Here is a 22,942-nt window from a genome sequence, read left to right on the forward strand (position 1 = left end):
CATAAAAGCGACCAGCCTCACTCATCCCTCAGTGGCATTGCGTGAGCAATACACCCCAACTACCCCTTGGATAAAAACCTGCACCGGCTCAATCCGATTGGTGCACTTTAATTGTTCACTAAACCACCAGACACCATAATTTAGATATATGTTTACCAACCAGCGTGGTAAGCATTTGGCTTGTCACTCAGTGCAGAATCACCCACAGACAGAAGGAAGAGGAAAGAATGAAGGAGAAAAAGACAGAGGAGAAAGGAAGGAAAGTGGAAAGAGTAGGCACCTGAGAGTGGCACTACATCAAGTGAGTGGATGGTGAGATCCCCTACAAACCACCAATAACTTATTATGATAATATATTCTGCAATCCAATCTTGTACTGCCTCATCAGCAGTGCAGGAGCCCAGGGGTAAGCTACAAAGTCTGTTAAAAAAGAAACTAGACTTTTTAAATAGCACACCAACTAGCAGCCGTATCGTGATCACGATGGGAGTGCTGTGTACCTGACTCTTTGAGATTAAGTCTAACACTAGCCACATCACACCTTGTCACTTAGTCACTGATGTATAGTACAAGTGCTCGAGTGAACATGTGTTTAGTGTAATTGGTGATTTGTTGCAAGCAGAACAACAGAGGCTCTTAAAGAGCAATGTGTTTGCATGAAACTCTGTTTCAAATTGGGAAAAACTTTACTTTCTGAAAAATGTTATAACAGATGATGAAGATGTGGGTGTACGGCTATGATGTTGAAATAAAAAGGCAGTTGCCATAGTGGGTTGGAACATTGTCACTGCAACCAAAAAAGGCATGCCAGAGTTGCTCTAATGTGAAGGTGACATTGAGAGTCTTTTTTACTGGAAGGGCATCATTCACTGAGAGTTTGTTTCATGTGGTCTGAGGGTCAATAAAGAGTTTTACTTGGACATCCTGAAGCTCTAAGGGAGGCAGTGCGAAGGAAGTGGCCTGAGGCGTGGACAAACAAAACCTGGATGCTGCACCATGACAATGCACCTACTCATGTGTCGCTCCATATCCGTGACTTTTAGGAGAAGCACAAGATGACTATCATCCCCTAGTCACCCTACTGTCTGGACTTGACCCCTGTGGCCTCCCCCCCCCCCCCAAGTTGAAATCCACTATGAAAGGTTGCTAATTTCTGATGACAAAAGTGATAGACAAAAATCTGCCAAGCGCGTTAAACACATGTTCACTCGAGCACATGTACCTTGTTTACTATGTGACATGATGTGATGCAGCTAGTGTTAGATTAAAGCTCAAAGTTGCCACTACACAGTGCTCCAGTCGTGATCATGATATGACTGCTAGTTGATTTGGTCAGACCTCGTACTTAGTCCAGCCAAGCAGGGTCGCTAACAGCCATCACCAGGCCTACGGCAAGATTACGGACAACGGGTTCCCCCTCCCCCTGAACACTGTGCTGAATATACAGTACTATATTCAAAGTCTAGTTCACAGCTAGACTGCTCCTTAACCAGTATTTTAGAGCACACTGACACACTACCACAAGAGTCCTGATGCACCATAGTAACTTCCCCTCCCTCTCTATAAAACAATGATAATAACTACAGTTGAAGGAAATTACTGTACAGTATATGAAGTGAATAAAAATGAGAAATACTATTTAGTAATGGAAGGAACAAATGAATACACAAAAGTTCACTATCATTTGTCAAGTGTTCATGCAGTACTTTATATATGCAAACTGCACTCCACTAATTTACCACATGATACATATTGCATGGTTATTTATGTAAATTCCATAAACACTAAAAAATCAACAATAATAGATTATACATCTTGCATTATTGTTTCCTTTTGCCAACTGTTACCAATGGAGCAACTACAGTAACATAATTGGATGTGTCATAACAACTGAACAAATTAAACTAGTCCATCAATTATCCAGACGCTCAGTATCCAGACGTGTTCATTATCCGGACACTGGATCTTGGCTCTATTAAACCATTATCTGAATTTGCTAGTTATTATCTATCTATCTATATACCTAGGCAGCTTCCCCCAAGGAAAGGGAGGCAGCCGAGACAGGACGACACACTCCCCATTTACTCATCCATTCAAACACATTCATTCGCATCTTAGCCCCAAAGGGAAGAACGGACAGATCCTCACAGCATCACACCGCACAAGGGTCAACTGCGCAATGCAATCAGTGACATCTGCAGCAGGGCCTGACAGCAGAGCTGGTTTACCCCTGCCACATCATAACAGACCCATCCCCTTACCCGCACCTGACCTGATTAGCTGATCAGACCAAATGCGGGAGAATATCCCCTCAGGGCTGCGTCATCACTTATTCATTCACAATTTCCACATGGATTGTGGAAAGTGTTAAGAATATATGGAGTAGACGGGAAGTTGTTGAATGCTGTGAAGAGTATGTACGATGGTGCGAAGGCTGCAGTGCGTGTGGATGGTGAACTAAGTGAATTTTTCTCTTTGAAAGTTGGTTTGAAACAGGGATGTGTCATGTCTCCATGGTAGTTCAATCTGTACATGGATGGGGTAATATAAGAGGTACAAGGTAGGGTAGTGGATGTTGAAGTGGCCCTGGTGCGAGAGGATAGTGTTTGGAAACTCCCTGTACTGTTGTTTGCAGATGATACTGTGTTGTTGAGTGAAGACGAAGGGGAGCTGCAAGGCTTGGTGGATGAGTTTGAGAGAGTGTGTAAGAAATGGAATCTAAAGGTGAATGTAGGGAAGAGTAAAGTGATGGTCTTTGAGAGAGGTGAAGTTAGTGAATGTACAGCGAGGTTGGATGGTGAGGAATTGGAAAATGTGAGTACGTTTAAGTACTTGGGTAGTGTGATGAGTAAGGATGGAGGTTTGGAGGGTGAAGCGCTTGAAAGGGTACAGCAGGGAAGAAGGGTTGCTGGTTCTTTGAAAGCAGTGATAAGAAACAGGGAAGTGAGCATGGAAGTGAAAAAGTTACTACATGACAGTATTGTGATACCAACTCTAACGTACGGAAGTGAAGCTTGGACATTATTGGAAGGACACAAGTCAAGAGTGAGAGCAGTGGAAATGAGTTATTTAAGAGGAGCCTGTGGAGTCACATGGAGAGACAGGCTGACGAATGAGGATATAAAGGAGCGTTGTGGTGTTGATGTGGATGTGATAGGAAGCGTTATGAGGAACACACTGAGGTGGTTTGGCCATGTGGAGAGGATGGAGGGTGAAAGACTGACGAAGAGAGTGTATGTGAGTGAGGTGGAGGGGGGAAGAGGGAGGGGGAGGCCGAGGATGAGATGGAGGGATGGGGTGGAGAGGTATATGAGAGAGGGGGGTGTGAGTTGGGAGCAGGGCAGTGAAATGGCAGGGGACAGGGCGACTTGGAGGCGATTTGTTTGTGGCCACCCCAAAGGAGATTGAGGTGTCTGGCAATAGACAGAATAGATAGATTATTTCTGTCACGCACAGCCACTCTTCCTTGCTCAACAGACATCCCTCTTGCATCCAGCGCTCTCTTCACAATGTCCCTCCATCCTTTCGTGGTCTTCCTCTCAGCCTGACACCTCTCACATCAGATCTAGTTATCTTTTTCACCAATCGCTCATTATCCATTCTCTCCATATGGCCAAACCATCGCGACACCCTCTGCTCAACTCTACCAGCCATCTCCCAAACAACTCCAGTTCTCCTTCGCACTCGATCCATACAAGTCACTCCACACATACTCCTCAGACACCTCATCTCCATTACATTCAAACGTTTCCTCTCTGCTACACCCATATTCCATGTTTCAGCCCCATATAATGCAGTCGGTACCACAACACCCTCATACAGCCTTCTCTTTACATCCATTCTAAGCAAACGACATCTAAACACTTTTTTCATTCCTCCCAGCACCTTTCCTACTTCATTTATTCTAAACTTCACTTCTGCATCTATTCTTCCATCCACAGCAACATGTGACCCTAGATATTTAAAACACTCTACCTCCTCAAGCAACTCGCCATTCAAAACTATAGTCATCCCCCTACCATCTACCAACCTCGTACACTTCATCACTTTACTCTTATTCTCATTTACTTTCAATTTCCTCTTTTCACACACCCTTCCAAACTCCTTTACCAACTGTTTCAATCTCTCCTCTGAATCAGCCACCAGTGCAGTATCATCTGCAAACAGCAGCTGCTTCAGATTCCACTCTCCACCATCAACATTCACCAGACTCAGACCTCCACCTAAAACTCTTGCATTCACCTCCCTTACAACACCATCCATGTAAACATTGAACAACCAAGGCGACATCACACATCCCTGTCGCAGCCCCACTCTCACGGGAAACCAATCACTTACAACATTTCCCACTCTTGCACATGCTCTACTATTTACATTAAAATTTTTCACCCCTTTTAGTAACCTACCATCAAGTCCATACAATCTTAAAACAGTCCACAAAGCCTCCCTATCAATTCTATCATACGCTTTCTTTAAATCCATGAGTGCCCAAAACACATCCTTGCCTTTCGCTAAATACTTTTCACACACTTGTCTCACAGCAAACACCTGATCCACGCATCCCCTCCCTCTCCTAAAGCCACACTGCTCATCACCAATCACTCCCTCTGTACCCTCTCTAACTCTCATAATTAACACTCTACCATAAACCTTACCTGCAACACTCAACAGACTTATACCCCTAAAACTAGTACATTCATACTTATCATCCCTGCCTTTATACAACGGGACCACACAAGCACTTGCCCAGTCAACTGGTACCATACCTTTCACAAAGCACACATTCAACAATCTTACTAACCAGTCAACAATAGTCACTTCACCACCCTTCAGGCATTCCACAGCACACCCATCCATACCTGCAGCTTTCCCCGTTTTCATCTCCTTTACTGCCTTCTCCACTTCCTCCTTCGTGATCAAAGAATCATTCAACTCTCCCAACACATTTATTCCTTGCACCCTTCCATCCGCCACAATCTCAGCCACACTTTCCTCCTCTACATTTAACAATCTTTCAAAATACTCTGCCCATCTCTTCCTTACTGCATCCATCTCAATTAACATCCTTCCATCCGCTGCTTTTACTCGTTCTTCCTTCCCAGACTCTCCCTTTGGCACCCTTTTCACCTCCATCCAAAACATTTTCTTATTCTGTTGAAAATTCTCTGTCAGCAGCCTACCCCACCTCTCATCTGCTGCCACTTTAGCATCACGCACAGCCCTTCTCGCCCTATTCCTCTTTTCCTTATATCTTTTATATGACATCTCATCCTTCCTCTGCAGCCACACTTCATATGCACGTCTCTTCTCAGCCACAGCTATACTTACTTCCTCGCACCACCATTCACTTCCTTTTCTTACACCACCACCCACACATGTCACACCACACACCTCTTCTGCATGCCCCACCACAGCACTCTTAAACAACTGCCATTCCTCCTCCACACTGCCATTTTCCTGATTTTCACTGCGTTCCACTCACCTTTCAATTTCTCCTGATACTCAATCTTTTTCTCTCCTTTATCCAACTCACTTACTTTCAAAACCTCCCTGCCACACCTAACCCTCCTAGCTCTAACCCATCTCTTACCTACTCTTAACTTTCCCTCCACCAGGTAGTGGTCAGACATACCTCCACCCTCCCCTCTCAGAACTCTCACATCCAACAATCTTCCTATTACATTCCTAGACACAACCACATAGTCCATCAAAGCTCTATCAACAACCCTTCCACCCTCCTGTCTCACCCATGTATACTTATTAATATCTTTCTTCTCAAACAGTGTATTTCCAATCACCATCTCTCGCTCAACACACATCCCTATCATTCGTTCCCCATTTTCATTTCTTCCAGGCACACCATGCATACCAACTACACCTTCAACTGCTACATTTCCCACTCTAGCATTCAGATCTCCCATCATTACCACATTCACATTCGCTCCAAAACTCTGCAGACACTCATCAACATCATTCCAGAAAGACTCCCTCTTCTTCGTCCCTTTCACTACCAGGCCCATGTGCACTCACAAACACTCACAACTCACATTCAAATTTCGCTTTCACCCACATCAGTCTCGATGACACCTCCTTCCATTTAATCACACACTGCTGTACTTCCGGACTCACTAACAAGGCCACACCTTCTCTTCCCCTTCCTCTATCAACACCTGACAATCTTCCATTCACACTTCCAAACATAGACTCACCTCTCCCTTTCATCTTCGTTTCACTCAAAGCTAACACATCCAACTTTCTTCTCACAAACATTCTCCCAATCTCCTCCCTTTTAGCCTCAATCGTACTACATCCACGCACATTCATAGACCCAATCTTCAGGGTACGGGGATAACTCCATCCCCCATCCCTTTCTCTGGCCTGTCTCTTTTTAGGAACTAAAAAACAGAGGAGGGGGTCCCTAGTCCCCTCACCCTGCCCCTTTTAGTCGCCTTTTACGACACGCAGGGAATACGGTGGCAGTAATCTTCCTAACACAACCTAGGCGCAGAGTAGTAGTACCACCCCATAGTGCGGCCAGATTGTGTCCCCCCCGCCATACATAAAAGTGCCCGAGAACTTCGCCCAGCCAGCCGACACGTCCAAACATTTGGCATTGTGGTCGCTAGGCTCAAGCCGTGAGCAGGAAAGACTCCATAACCCACACCCAGAGCTAAAATATCTGTCCACCTCTGAGCTGAATGGTCAAAGTCGCGCCCTCATCTGATCACTCCCAACTAACCTGCAGCACCTGAGTAATATGACCGTAAACTGCAAGCGGCGTCAAAATTTCCGTATGCAGCCCCACTGAATGTCCAGTATTGCACGGCCACCAGGCGAAGTCTTTCCTAACTGCCACTGAGATTGTAATACAGACTGCAAGCCATGAGTACATGTTCGATGACAGCAACTGTCTGCCTCTCTATGGAACATTGAATGTCACGCGGCCACCGCGAAAACACACATACACACAAAAGTTGCTGACAGAGACGAAGCTCTTTGTGGATCGTGAGGAAATAATCGCCCAATCAGCGTTGAAAAGGAGACCAGCCTATTGTGAGTATGTGAATGACTACATGAATGGTGGTCCCGTCGGACATTAGAAAAAAAAAAAGAAAGGAAGTTTTGGTCATAATGAGTAGAAGACACAAGGGAAATACAAAGTTTCCGTATAGCTGCATCATGGCAGAGAGGGATCGTTCATTGTTTACATCTGGTGGCAGGGAATTTGCAGGCTTCTCCGATGAAGACACGGGTAAATGAAGTACTAAACTGAACCAAACAAGAGTAGCAGGAGTGGAGAAAATGGAAGAGAGGAATGTCCAGGAGTTGAAAAAGGTATGGTCTGTAATTAGAGAGTTGCAGGAACAGATCTTAGAAGAGGAGAAAGAGATTAAAGTACCGCAGAATAAATTGGGAAAAGTATGAACACGCAGTGCTGAACAAGAAAGAGAAGCTACAGACTTAAAAGTGAGTAACGAATCTGCCTCAAATGAAATGAAACAGCTATCTATCTATCTATTGCCAGACGCCTCAATCCCGTTTGGGGTGGCCACAAACAAATCGCCTCCACGTCGCCCTGTCCCCCGCCATTTCATTGCCCTGCTCCCAACTCACACCCCCCTCTCTCATATACCTCTCCACCCTATCCCTCCATCTCATCCTCGGCCTCCCCCTCCCTCTTCCCCCCTCCACCTCACTCACATACACTCTCTTAGTCAGTCTTTCACCCTCCATCCTCTCCACATGGCCAAACCACCTCAGTGTGTTCCTCATAACGCTTCCTATCACATCCACATCAACACCACAACGCTCCTTTATATCCTCATTCATCAGCCTGTCTCTCCATGTGATTCCACAGGCTCCTCTTAAATAACTCATTTCCACTGCTCTCACTCTTGACTTGTGTCCTTCCAACAACGTCCAAGCTTCACTTCCATACGTTAGAGTTGGTATCACAATACTGTCATGTAGTAACTTTTTCACTTCCATGCTCACTTCCCTGTTTCTTATCACTGCTTTCAAAGAACCAGCAACCTTTCTTCCCTGATGTACCCTTTCAAGCACTTCACCCTCCAAACCTCCATCCTTACTCATCACACTACCCAAGTACTTAAACGTACTCACATTTTCCAATTCCTCACCATCCAACCTCGCTGTACATTCACTGACTTCACCTCTCTCAAAGATCATCACTTTACTCTTTCCTACATTCACCTTTAGATTCCGTTTCTTACACACTCTCTCAAACTCATCCACCAAGCCTTGCAGCTCCCCTTCGTCTTCACTCAACAACACAGTATCATCTGCAAACAAAAGTACAGGGAGTTTCCAAACACTATCTTCTCTCACCAGGGCCACTCCAACATCCACTACCCTACCTCGTACCTCTTTTATTACCCCATCCATGTACAGATTGAACAACCATGGAGACATGACACATCCCTGTTTCAACCCAGCCTTCAAAGAGAAAAATTCACTCAATTCACCATCCACATGCACTGCAGCCTTAGCACCATCATACATACTCTTCACAGCATTCAACAACTTCCCATCTACTCCATATATTCTTAATACTTTCCACAATCCTTGTCTATCCACCCTGTCATATGCTTTCTCCAAATCCATGAAAGCCGCATACAACTTCTTTCCCTTCTCTAGAAACTTTTCCACTAAAGATCTAAGAATGAATATCTGATCTACACAACCTCTTCCCTTCCTAAAGCCTCCCTGTACTTCTCCAACTAATTCCTCTGTTCTTTCTCTAACTCTGTCAGTAAGTATCCTACCATACACTTTTCCTATTACACTAAGAAGACAAATGCCCCTATGATTACCACACACTTCTTTTTCCCCTTTTCCTTTGTACAAGGGAATAATTATACCTGACTTCCAATCCTCCGGGACTCTACCTGCCTCCCAGGCCAATCTGCACATCTTCCACATCCATTCTACTACTATCTCTCCCCCATGCTTCAGCATTTCACCACACACTCTATCAATTCCTGGGAAATTCCCCAATTTAACTTTCTTCATTGCTTCCACAACTTCTATCCTACTGATTTCTTCCTGTCTTCTCACCTCCCTCCTTCTCCCAGCCATTCCCCAGCCACTTATATTCGCATTACTTCCATCCTCTATGTTCAACAATTCCTTAAAGTGTTCTCTCCATCTGCTCACTTTTTCTCCCTTCTCCACTAGTAATCTACCATTTTTATCTTTCACTCCCCTGCTAACCTCATTTCCACCCTGTCTTACTCTCTTCAACTCTTTCCAGAACATTTTCTTACAGTCCCTCCACTTTACACTTAAATTCCTTCCAAATTCCTCATCCACTCTCTTCTTACTCTCTCTTACTAATCTTTTCACCTCTCTCTTTCTTTCTACATATAACTCTCTTCCGCCTCTCAACTTCTTCCACGCCCCTATTTCTCATCCATTCATTGTATGCTTTCTTCTTTTGTGCCACAGTCTGTCTCACCTCTTCAGTCCACCACGCTGTTCCTTGCACCCTCCTCTGTATTCTCTTCCTCCCACACACCACATCACATGCTGCACATATTTCTTCTGTAAATATCCTGCACACATCTTCCACGTCTCCCATCTGCTCCAATTCAAATTTGCTCAATCATTCCTCCACTTCTCTATTATACTCTGCCTTTTTCTCATCCTCTTGTAACCTTTTCACTCTCCGTGCAACTACTCCTTCCTCTCGTCTTTCCCTTCTTCTATTTCTCCATCTTACTTGGATCTTAATTCTTGCCACCACCAAGTAGTGGTAAGAAAGTCCACTCCCACAACCTCTACAAGCTCTTGCATCCATTACACATCTTCGCATTCTTTCATCCACACACACATAATCAATCATTGCCTTCCTTTCATTCAGTTCACCACCCACCCTTAACATCACTCGCCATGTATACCTGTGGATCATTTTGTGCCTGAAGAGGGTTTTGGCTATCACCAACCCCCTCCCAGCACAAATGTCCACTAACGCACTGCCATTCTCATCTATCTTAGCAGGTACACCCCACTCACCAACTATTCCATCCGCCTTCACATTCCCTACTTTACCATTCATATCACCGATCAAAAACACTCTCTCATTCCTTCCAAACTTTTCCACGCACACTTCCACATTTGTCCAGAACTCTTCTCTCACTCTGCTAGCACGATCTTGCGTTGGCACATACACACGCACAATCGCCCACATTTGTATTCCAACTTTCAACCTTACCCACACAATCCTTGACCCGAGTGATCCATACTGTCTTATGCTCACGAGGGGAAATAAGAGGTTGGAAGAAGAAAGGGACAGGATGAAAAGTAAACTAGATGAGTATGAATCCAAATCAAGGATGCAAGATGAGCACATTAAGGAAATCAAGGACCAATACAAGGGGTAGAAGAAAATTCAAGAGAAAGGAAATGTAAATTTGAAAGAGATTATGGAACACCAAAGCAAGGAAAAGGTGGAGAAGGAAGTGGTTAGGGTACTGGGAAGTACAGAATCTTTAGTCAGGGATGTAGCAGATAAGAAAAATGTGTGATAATTTCAGGAGTAAAAGAAAAACGAATGACAGTAAGATCAGAAAGAGATAGAGAAGAACTGAGTAATGTTAAAGAGATAATATCAGTAGTTATGGAGGGTAAAAACAAAGCTCAAGAAGAGACTGAAGAAGCATTTATGTTAGGAAAGCATGAAGAAGGAAAGGCGAGGCCACTTAAGGTACAGTTTAAGTCTCAGGTAATGGTAAATGAAACCATCAACAGAACATGGAAATTATCAGACTAAAAGGGGGTTCAAGAACGTTTGGATAAGGAGAGATGCAATTAAGGAAGAAAGAGCTAAAACAAACGAGTTAGTAAAGGAGCAAAGCCAAAAAACGAACAGAGAACGGAGGAAGAGAAGACAGTGTTCCACTGGACAGTTATGGATCAGATTTTGGGGAAGTGGTACCGATGGACAGAGGGAGAGAGGAGGGAATTAAAAGACTGAAAAAAGTTTGAAAGTGGCATATATTAATGCTGATTGTTTAATATTGGTAAGACTAGAAATCAATGATTTCTTGAGGGTACATGAACCAGATGTGCATTGTAGAGACCAAGTTAAGAGAGGATATTGATGGGAGATGGTAAATACAAACTGTGGAGAAGTGACAGAAAAGAAAAAATGGCAGCAGTGATGATAGCAGTGAAGAACAACATAAATGTGGATACTGTAGATATGGGAGAGGGTAGGGCTGATGTGGTAAACATGAAATTAGAAACTGGAGAGAATTGGAAGAGAGATATGGTGGTAGTATATGTTCCCCCTAAGACAAGACCATGGAATGAAGACGAATACCAGGAGATGTTGTCAGACATGGTTAGTTATCTAAAAAGTGTGATTGAGAAAAGCAACAATGTAATTCTAATGGGTGATTTTAATTGTACAGAGGTGAACTGGGAAGAATGAGACTCAGGAGGCATTGAAGATTCATGGGCACTATATTGTTAAATATAGCAATGAATAATGTAATGACCCAGTGGGTCAAAGAAGAGACACAATTCCGAGGTGATGACACACCAGCAAGACTAGATTTACTGTTTACCAAAGAACCTGACGTAATTAAATCTTTGAAATATCTGTGTCCTATAGGAAAAAGTGATCACATGGTCACTGAGTTCCAGATGATAAAAGGGAACGTGGTGCCAAGAGACAAGTTTTTCAGGCAGGGAAGATACAATTTTGGGAGAGCAAACTTTATAGGACTGAGACAATTTTTCGAAAATGCGGACTGGAGAAAATTCAGAAAAACAAGAGAGATACAGATGAAGTGGGATATCTTTCTAGACCTCTATAATTCAGGAGTGGAAAAATATGTTCCAAGAGTAAGTGGGAAAGAAAACAGGAAAAAGGAGTGGTTTAACAGAAGGTGTATGATAGCAAAAAAAAAAAAAAAAAAAAAAAGAGAGGGGCATGGTGTGGAACAACTGGAGAAAGAGGTAATAACAGAACAAAGGAAGAATATAAAAGAACTAGAAATGAATATAAAAGAATATGCAGAGAGGAAGAAATGAACTTTGAAAAAGGTATAATTGACAAATGTAAGGAAGAACCCAAATTGTTTTATGGATCTGTCAATGGCAAACTGAAACAAAAGGAAGGAATCACCAAACTGAAAGTAAAAGGAGAGGTCTATAAAGATGCAGCAATGTAGGCTGAAATAATGAACAAATGTTTCCAATCAGTTTTCACTAAAGAAAGGGATTTTGTGGAGGGAGAGGGAGTAACTAGAAATGTAGTGATAAAAGATACTAAAGTGGAAGTGCAGGAAATGTATAAATCACTGGAAACTCAAGATGTAAGGAATGCCCCAGGACCAGATGGAATGTCTCACTGGGTACTGAAGGAATGCAGAGAACAACTGGCAGATAAGATTCACAGTTTAATTGTGTGTTCTCTGGAAGAGGGGAAAGTGCCTCAGGAATGGAGGAGGGCCAATTTGGTATCAATTTATAAGGAAGGAAACAGGGAAGAACCCCAGAATTATAGACCAGCGTCCCTGACCAGCATGGTCGCAAAATTGTGGGAGAGAATCCTGAAAGACAGATGGATAAAATATATGGAGGCTATGAACATTTTGGCTGAGTCAGTTTGGAATCAGAAGTGGAAGGTCATGTGTTTCCAACTTGTTGAGCTTTTACTCAAGAGCGACTGACATGCTACAGGAGAGAGACAGTTGGGTGGATTGTGTGTGCAGTATTTATATTTGGAGAAAGTCTTTGACAAGGTACCCCATAAGCGGCTTATGTGGAAATTGGAGCACATAGGAGGACTGAAGGGAAACCTCCTGGAGTGGATGAGAGACTTCTTGAGAGACAGACAAATGAGGACAGTAATAAAGGACAGGATGTCTGGATGGAGGGAAGTAACAAGTGGAGTCCCACAGGGCTCGGTGTTAGCGCCAGTAACGTTCCTGCTTTACGTAAACAATATGGTTGATGGAATGAACAGGTATGCAAATCTGCTTGCTGATGATGCAAAGATCTTGAGGAAAGTAGAAGTTGAGGAAGACTGCAAAATGCTGCAGGAGGACCTGGAAAGGATACATGATTGGACGCGGATATGGGAAATGAAATTCAATGAAAAAAAAAGTAAAATATTGGAAATGGGTAAAAGTACCAAGAGACCATTTCTAAATTCTTTCATGGGTAATGAACCAATCACAAAAGTGAGAGAAGAGAAAGATTTGGGAGTGCTGGTCCAGGATACTTTGTCACCTGAAAAACATAAGACAGCTAGAGAGACGTATAAACTCTTGACTATCATAAAAGCAGCATTTCATTACATGGATGAGGAGATGATGAAAAAATTGATAGTGGCCATGATCTGCTCCAGGTCAGAATATGCAGCAAAAGTGTGATCCCCACACAAAAAGAAAGGTATAAACAAGATCGAGAGAATATAAAGAACAGCAACGAAGATGATCCCCAGCCTCACAAATCTGTCGTACAGAGAGTGGCTGGAAAAGCTGGATGTGCCTTCCTTAAAGGAAAGGAGACGGGTGACATGATTGCAGTGTTCAGGACCATGATGGAAGTAGATAAAACTGACAGAGAAGATCGGTTTGTATGGGATAAGAGAGTAACAAGAGGACACGGAATGAAACTGAAAAAGCGAAGCTGCTGGATGGACATCAAGAAATATAGTTTTCCTTATACTGTAGATGCATGGACCTGTAGATTAGCCTGAACAAAGAGATTGTCCAGTCTAAAAACTTAAACGATTTCAAAGCAAAATTTGACTTACTGAGAAACAGAGACAGGATCCCACAAGCGTTGCTCATTTCCCATATATCACAACTAGGTAAATACAACTAGGCAAATACACACACACACACACACATGCACAAAGAGAGAGAGAGAGAGAGAGAGAGAGAGAGAGAATTTCTTACCACGATAAGATTACAATATCAGTACAGTAATCTCTGTACAAATGCATATGATAGTACTGTACACAGTGTTGTATGTGTGCATGTACTGTACAGTACACTTCCATTCGATATGGGTATGCGTTTCAACACCATAGTCAGCCACCTTAGCCAAGCAGCCCTAATGGGATAGGTTAGTTTTGGTTAGGTTAGGTTAGGATGACATACGTAATTTTGCCTGGGAAACACATTGTGCATATTTTCGAGAAAATCCTGTTGATATTTTTGAATTGACGGGGAAAGTGTTGTTCCTGGCTGGGGGGTACCAGTGGCCACCACGTGTGTGACATGGACGACAAGCCACGAGTAAATGTACGGTAAAAGCGCCCGTCCGCCTGTATATCAAATGGCGGGAGTCCTCTGGCCTCCAGGATTAGTGTGAAACCCCCCAGCAAGCGCGCCTGTCTGTTTCCCTACCGAATGGTCAGAGTTCCCTGGGAGGCTGCATTAGTCATACATTGCCTGAGGCGGTGATGTACTTTTCATCCGCTGTTGCCGTCACGTGCTAACTATTGCCTGGGCAAGCGGAAGTGAACCTTATATGCAGGTGTCAGTCTGCTGTGTTTTGCTTCCTCTGTGCTCGGACGGAACCATTGGGTGCGATATAGCAACCCTGTATTGCTTGCTGGCCAACAAAAGCCCACACCTCAGTTCTCGCCTTTGTTTTGCCACATTAAATTGCTTGCATGAATGGTTGTGAATGCAGTTGCATTTGTGGTGGTCCCCTACATTTTTCAAACTGTGGTCCTCCTATGTTGTATTCTCGTGTGTGTGGTGATGACTCAACCACCACCTGTGAAGTGGAAGAGGAAGGCTCTGACTCTGGAAAAGAAATGTGAGATATTGGGCAAGGTTGACAGGGGCCGGACCACAGGAAGCATTCTTTGCAAATATGATCTAGCCCATTCAACAATGTTTGATATCAAGATGTCACATAACAAGCTTACGCAGTATGAACAGGACTGTGGTGAAAGCACACTTAGGAGCAATAGGAAGGTAATGGCCCAGGCCCGGCACACCATTATCAACTGGTTGACACTGATGTGGTTTCGCCAGTAACGTGGTGCCAGTGTGCTAGTGCGTGGGACAGAGGTGAAGGATGCTGCACAACTTGCGCGACTTCAAGGCATCCGAGGGATGGCTCTTCTGCTTCAAGCTTCGACATGGACTTACTGGCTATAAGGCACACGACAATGCCTTGGATGCAGCAGCGGAGGAAGTAGACCCGTTTCGCCAGAAAGTGCAATGCCTGATCAAGGACGAGGGCTTTGCCCTCGGTCAAGTCTATAGTGCTGATGAAACTGGTCTGTTCTACTGTTCCTTGCCCACCAACATCCTGGCTGAGGAAAGGGAGAAGACTGTGCCTGGTCAGAAGTTGTCCCAACGTTTTTGTTTTGTGCTGTGCCAATGCTAACAGGATGCACCACCTCAAGCCCGTTGTTGTTGGGCGTGCAAAACAACCACGTTGTCTCTGTGGGTTGGTGGATGGCCTGCTTGTTGTGTGGAACCATTCTGTTGTTAAGATCTTCAGAGATTAATTCCACAGACATTTGGTTAAAGAGGTTATCCGTTATTAAACGGAGATCCTTGGTATTGCTTGCAACCAGGCGTGCTCCTGGACAATGCCCCCATGCATCCGTCTGAGAAGGATTTGGTTGCTTATGGTAGGCAGATTAGGTGCATATTTCTGCCACCTAATACAACTGCTCTGATTCAACCAATGGACCAGAATGTTATCATGGCTGTGAAGAGACTGTACCACTGAAGGTTCCTGAACAAGGTGATGGTGGTGCTGGAGGACGAGGATGTGGTCATGGACACTCATGGGAAGCAAACCTTACAGAGTCTTCGGCATTACAACTTGACGTCTGCAGTGTTCACCTGGAAGTCCCCGTGAAAATCTTCGATAGCGGTTGGTCTCATCTCCTCCAGAGAATCAAAGCCATGCACAACTTTGAGGGGTTTGATGTGGATGATTTCCACAGCTGCCTTCGAACAGGAGGAGAGCAGGTGGATGTCAATGACATGAGTGATTGGCTGGATGACAACAGCGGCAATCCTGGTTATTAGACCATGTCTGATGAGGAGATCACCACTGCTGCCTCTGCAGGCAAGGAAGGGGACAGCGAGACCGACAAGGAAGAGGATGAGGACCCTGACTCGCAGCCCTCTGCAACTCCTTCAATCCCTTGTCTCAATGTCCTACGTGGTTACCTGGAGGGGGTGCTGGAATATGCTGAGCACCAGCACTGTGACAAGGAGTTGGTGCCTCTCAGCCTGGCGATGGAGCTGCAGGCAGTCCGGAACACTGTCATCCTTCGGCAGAATCGTTGGTCCTATCATCAGACCAGGATCGGCTCCTTCTTCAAGCCTGCAACCCCCACAAGTGCCAGCCCATTCTCACCACCACCACCACCACCACCACCACCACCTTGTTACCCACCATCACCATCAGACCCACAACCGAGCATGTCAACAGCCATTGAATCTCTGCTGGATATAAGTGTGCGGCTGTCTCTGGAGTCTCCTGAGATGGGTTGGCACCCATCACCGCACTGTACGTCACCGGTCATCGCCCAGCTCCAGCAGGTTCAGGAGGAGGGGGAGGAGGAGGAGTTATAGAACATTTGCTAGGCACAAATGTTTGCCACTAGACCACATGGGACAACTTTACACCTGCTGGAGGTGTGCGGGTTAAGAAGCCTGTCTGCAGTCTGCAGTACACTGGGTTGTATGTACCCCAACAGAATGTTTTTTGGCATGGAACTTTAAGTTTCTTTCATAGCTTCCTTGGTGTAAAAAGTTATTTAGGAAGTTCCCATGCATTTTTTTATGTCAAAATATGGAAGAATGACCTGAAAACAGTGCCAAAAATAGGAGGGGTACTGTACATACAGTACTGTTTAGTTAGGGTGTTTTTTGATATTCATTTTTTTTTTGCATGGTTTTCTTTGTGTTGAAAATTATTTTGGATAATCTTATGTGTTTTCTATCAAACTATCTATTGCCAGACGCCATAATCCCGTTAGGGGTGGCCGTTTGACTTTGAATTATTTGTTTTACGAGAAGGGACACTAACCCTCCACCAACCCACTTGTTGACACATAGGGAGAACGTATGGTTTGGGTATATGGTTACCACCCAGCGTTGTAAATGTTTTCCTGACTTAGAGGAAACTATTTGGCTTGTCACTCAATGTAAAGCCACCCATAAAGGAAAGAAAAGCAATAAGAAGAGACAGGAAAGAAATGTCAAAATATGGAAGAATGACCAGAAAACACTGCCAAAATAAAGAGGGGTACAGTTCATACAGCAGTGTATAGGTTGGGTGTGTTTTGGTTGTCAGTGATTTTTCTGCATGGTTTTCTTGGTGTTTACCACTACTTTGGATATTCCTATGTGTGTTTTGATGTGTAAATATGCCTGAATGACTGGAAAACACTGCCAAATTAAGGAAAGGTACTGTAAAAATAGGTTATGTATAGGTTGGAGGCAGGTATATGAAGGGTCTGGGTATGGTAGGAGAATAGTGTTTATCATCTGGATGTTGCCACTACCTGGACATGCCTTTGGCTCTATTATGTCTGGGTAAATGAGGGATTACTGTAATGTCCCATAAAGAAGAAAAAATCAGTTGTGGTGATTTAAACTTTATGGCACTGCATTTTACATTTTACTGCTGTCTACTTTAGCATGGCTTTTCATGCTTTTCTGTTGACAAAATTTTCTATAACCACTAAACAGTCTAGCATTCTGGGCCAGTCTGCATTCGATGGACAGCAAACACACAACTGAAGGACGCTCCTGGGACGCTGTGTTTTGAAGACAATTCTTTTCCCTGGCCAGTGTACTGAATGAGTGTTCACCCTCTGCAACTGTTACTGACAGCGTGCAGAACACATGAAGAATAATGCAACAATTTGCGAACATTCTACAGTAGACTGTCCTAGGTCACACATCTCACTCAGTAATTTGATCAACTCCAGTCTGATGTCTCCGAAGTTGGACATGTGGATTTTCTTCAGGAAGAGCACCTGATCAATCAGCTCTATTGATCTACCTATCTATCTATCTACAGCCTAACACCCTAATCCCACAAAGGGTGGCCGCAGACAAAATGCCTCCAAGTCGCTCTGTCATCCACCATTTGACTGATCTCCCCCCAGCTCATTCCCCCCTCCCTCATATACCTCTCAACTTCATCCCTCCACCTCATCCTTGATCTCCCCTTCCCTCTCCCTCCCTCCACTTCACCTACATACACCCTCTTAGTCAGTCTTTTATTCTCCATTCTCTCCACATGTCCAAACCACCCCCATATATTTCTCCTAATTTTCTCAACCACATCCACATCCATCCGGCGACGTTCTTTCCCTTCTTCATTCAGCAACCTGTCCCTCCATGTCACTCCACATGCTCCTCTCAGGTAACTCATTTCCATTGCTCTCACTCTTGACTTGTTCCCCTCTAGCAAGGTCCATGCATCGCTTCCATACGTCAGGGCAGGGATCACAATACTATCTATCATGCAGTGATTTCTTAACTTCCATGCTCACCTCCCTATTTCTCATCACTGCTTTCAGTGAATCAACAACCTTCCTTCCCTGCTGTATCCTTTCAAGTACTTCATCCCCAAAACTTCTATCCTTACTCATCATATTACCCAAGTACTTGAATGTACTCACATTCTCCAAATCCTCACCATCCAACCTCACTGTGCATTCTGTGACTTCATTCCTTTTAAACACCATAACTTTACTCTTGTTTACATTACCTTCAGATTCCTCTTCTTACACAATGTCCCAAATTCATTCACCAAACCCTGCAACTCCCATTCATCTTCACTCAACAATATCATCAGCAAACAGCAACACAGGAATCTTTCACACCTCACCCTCATTCAATAGAGCCACCCCCACATCCACTGCCCTACCTTGCACCTCCTTTACAACCCCATCCATGAATATATTAAACAGCCATAAAGACATCACAGACCCCTGTTTCAGTCCCAATTTTAGATCAAAGAACTCACTCAGCTCACCATCAACTCGCACCGTAGCCCTAGCTCCCTCGTACATACTCGTCACAGCACTCAACAATTTCCCATCCACTCCATATATTCTTAATACTGTACCTTCCACATACCTTGCATATCTACTCTGTTATATGCATTCTCCAAGTCCAAGAAGGCAGCATACACTTTCTTTCTTTTCTCTAGATACTTCTCCACCAAACATCTTACAATAAATATCTGATCTACACACCCTTTTCCCTTCCTAAATCCCCCTTGTTCTTCTCCAACTATGTAGCTCCTCTGTTATATGCCTAATCCTATCAGTAAGTATTCTACGATATATTTTTCCAATCACACTAAGAAGGCAAATACCCTTATGGTTACCACATACTTTTCTCTCCCCTTTTCCTTTGTGTAAAGTATATGAGGCTAAAACGAAAGAAGACAAAAGAAGAGGCTAAAACAAATAATACAGCAAGCAGAGGTTGTTTATATCCTTTGGCCTCTTCAGTACGGCATAAAAATATAGTAATACACATCTCAACTCTAAATGTAAAAAAGTGGAGGCAGTGGCTAAGTCAGTAGAGAGGTGACCTGCAGTCCTACCTGACCTAGGTTCAAATCCCCGTTGGGGCAGGGAACAGCTTAAGGATTTGAATTTTATAAAATCAGACTTTACTGAACAACCAGAAGACCTGCCGACATGTCATAAAAATATCCCCACTAATACCAATACACCAATCCTGCATGTACAGCCCTAGCATGTATTCAATATGGACGGTGGGTGTTAGTGCCGAAGTGATGACATGTATAGGTGTATGGTAAGTAAGAGGACTACTGGGCTTTGGGAGCAGGCTGTGAAGCCTATGCCCAGTGTTGGACACATTAAAAAAAAAGAAAAAGAAGAAAAAGAAATCATAGCTTTGTTTTAGTTTGTTTACATATAATTATTCTTAATTCCTTTTATATATATATATTTATACAATATTTTAGAAATCCAATACATCATTCCAGAGTGAATTATGCTATATTTCCCTTCCCCTTAACACTATCTTGGAGAGCACGGGCCCCCTCTTGGGCACGTCCCAAGCTGCTCCCCCCCTCCTTAGCCCTAAGCCAAGTAAGATGAGAGTAACCAGTCACTTCTTTCTTGGTACTTTTATGTGAGCTTTCCAACCACACCTTGAATGTAGACCATTATGGGCCATAATCAGCTGGAATTCCTTAATGCACTAGACCACCCGGCATCCCATTTGGTAAGAAAGACACTCAGAGCAGGGTCAACTGAAGGTAGTATGACATTAAATTAGTAAATGGAGGGCACCCCCACCTACCACATAATAAACAAAACTCCATTAAAAATTAATACAGTAATCCCTCAATCATCTGACATAACAGAGCCAAAGAGATGTCTGGATAGGGCCAAAGTTCAGATACAGAGCAATATCCTCAACTGTACCCATTCCCTACACATACCCAACCCTATCCATACAACCAACCTATATGTACAGTACCCCTCCTAATTGTGGCAGTGTTATCTGGTCTTTCTGTTGTTTTTAGACAGCAAAACACATACTGGAATATGCAATATAATCCTATCCATTCATCCATCATCCAATCCTATGTCGTCACACGAGGAGCATAGCAATGCATAAACAACAAAAAAGCACAAAAACCTCACCTATTTGCACAGTACCCCTCCTAATTTTGGTGGTGTTCTGCAGTCTTTCGGCTGTTTTTAGACATCAAATCACACATTGCAAGGTGAAATATAATCCTAGACACTACGGAAACAATGCATTAACAACGAAAAAACACAAAAATCCTACCTATATGCACAGTACCCCTCCTACGTTTGGCCATGTTCTGCAGTCTTTCAGTTGTTTTTAGATATCAAAACACACATTGGAATATGCAGTACAATCCTAAACACTATGGAAACAATGCATAAACAATAAAAATTATTAAAAAATCCACAGTACTTACCACCCAGTGAACAGCAGACAGTTGTTGTAAGGCTCCAGCAGGTGTACAGGTATCCCATGTGGTCTAGAGGCTAACACTGTAACTCAGCATAGATCAAAGAACTCCTCTTCCTCCTCCTCCTCCATCTGCTGAAGCCAGGCAATGAGCGGGGATGGGCGGCAAGATGATGGAGCCTTACCCATTTCAGAAGACTCTGAAGACAGCCGCAAGCTCACGTCCTATGGCGACTCAACAGCTGTTGATGTGCTCGGTTGTGGGTCCGAGAGTGAAGACTAGGATCAACAGGGTGGTGGTGGTGGTGGTGGGAAGGGGCTGGCACTCATGGAAGTGGTAGGCCTGAAGGAGTTGATCTTCGTCTAATGATAGGTGTGACGATGCTGGAGGATGACAACGTCCCTGACTGTCCACAGATCCATCACCAGCCTGAATGGCACCAACTCCCTGTCGCAATGAGGATGCTCGGCATATTCGAGCACCTGCCTGATGCCGGCCCATGGTGCACCAAGACATGGGAATGATTGAGTGGTTGGGTGGCCAGAGTCAGGGTCCTGGTTCTTGTCCTCATCGCTTTCCTCCATCGGCCCCGAACAGACAGCAGCAGTGATATCCTCATCAGACAACGTCTAATAACCTGGATCACCGCCGCTATTGTCCAATCAATCCCTTACGTCATCGACATACACATCCTCGCCAGCATTTCGTGGCTGAAGGTGCAAATCGTCCACATCAAATCCTTCAAACTCGGGCAAGGCCTCACATCCCTGAAGGAGATGAGACCAACCACTTTCCAGGGTTTTGATGGAGACTTCCTTCCAAGCACTGGCCCAGTTGACCACCGCAGACTTGATGTAATGCTGCAGATTCTCCAAGGTCCGCTCCCTTTGTATGTCGGCCCCTTCCTTGTCCTCAAGCACCACCATCACCTCGTCGAGGAGCCTCCAACGGTACAGTCTCTTGGCTGCTATGATACACCTTGGTCCAATGGTTGAATAACAGCAGTCATATTAAGTGGCAGAAATGTGCAGCTAATACAGCTGTTATCAGCAACCAAATCCTTCTCTGACGAATACGCAGGGGCATTGTCGAGGATCAGGAGAGCCTTCACCTGACCATAAGGAATACCAAGTTCCTCCACTAGATAACGGATAACCTCCTTAACAAAGTGTCTGTGGAACCAGTCTCTGAAGATCTTTGAGGTAAACCAGGCCTTCACAGAATGGTACCACACAACAGCCAGACTATCCAAACCCCTAAACCGCGGGGTTGTTTTTGCTTGACTTGCGTGTCTCGCAGGCATATTCGTGCTCCGACAGACTCTCTAAAAATATTTGCCAAAAATCAGTTATTAGTCCAAGAATATTAAAATTAAATATGCTTATGGCACATACCTTCAGCTTTCTCCTGGGATGTTTGTTGAGCCTTCGTCGAGTACTGTAGGACTTGTGGAGACCTCTGAAGTTGGGTAACGAAGTCTCATTTTTACACTTCCCGACAACCCGTAATATGATTACCACAGCCTGATATTATCACTAGAAACACTATTCTATGATTCTCAAATAGTTTGGAATCCATACTCAAAAAAAAAAAAAAAAAAAAAAAAAAAAACTGTGAAAGCAATGAAAATTACGAGCGTGTATGACCTTCCCACTTGCGCTTGTTCGCTGCTGGTGTTCTGTCATTTATTATTCATAAAAACACTCACACTTTATATTTCTATTACTATATAACACTTATATATATCTACAGTCTTTATCCATAAGTTTCCTCCAGTAATAGTAGTTTATTGTCACTGTACGGATTCAATTTCTCTTTCAGTATAATACATAGCATTCACTTTCTCGTCCTGTATACTAGCACTGAGAGTGAATCTGTCACTTTCACTTTCACTTTCATAACTCATAGTATTCATACATGCTAGAGTGAAACTTTCACTTTCATTACCCCTAGTATATATACTTGTATTCTTATA

At 43.8% G+C, this 22,942-nt stretch overlaps 1 protein-coding gene across 1 annotated transcript in view; it reads right to left on the minus strand.

Annotated features, from left to right (window-relative positions):
* The window catches only part of LOC145414591 (sodium channel protein 1 brain-like), a 1,229,691-nt gene that overhangs the window by 303,620 nt on the left and 903,129 nt on the right, over positions 1 to 22,942 (minus strand). The gene's annotated exons all lie outside the window — the stretch shown is intronic.

This window comes from Coenobita brevimanus, chromosome 100 (genome assembly GCF_032717465.1).
Source record: "Coenobita brevimanus isolate Jiangsu-jjx chromosome 100, ASM3271746v2, whole genome shotgun sequence".
NCBI classification, from domain to species: domain Eukaryota; kingdom Metazoa; phylum Arthropoda; class Malacostraca; order Decapoda; family Coenobitidae; genus Coenobita; species Coenobita brevimanus.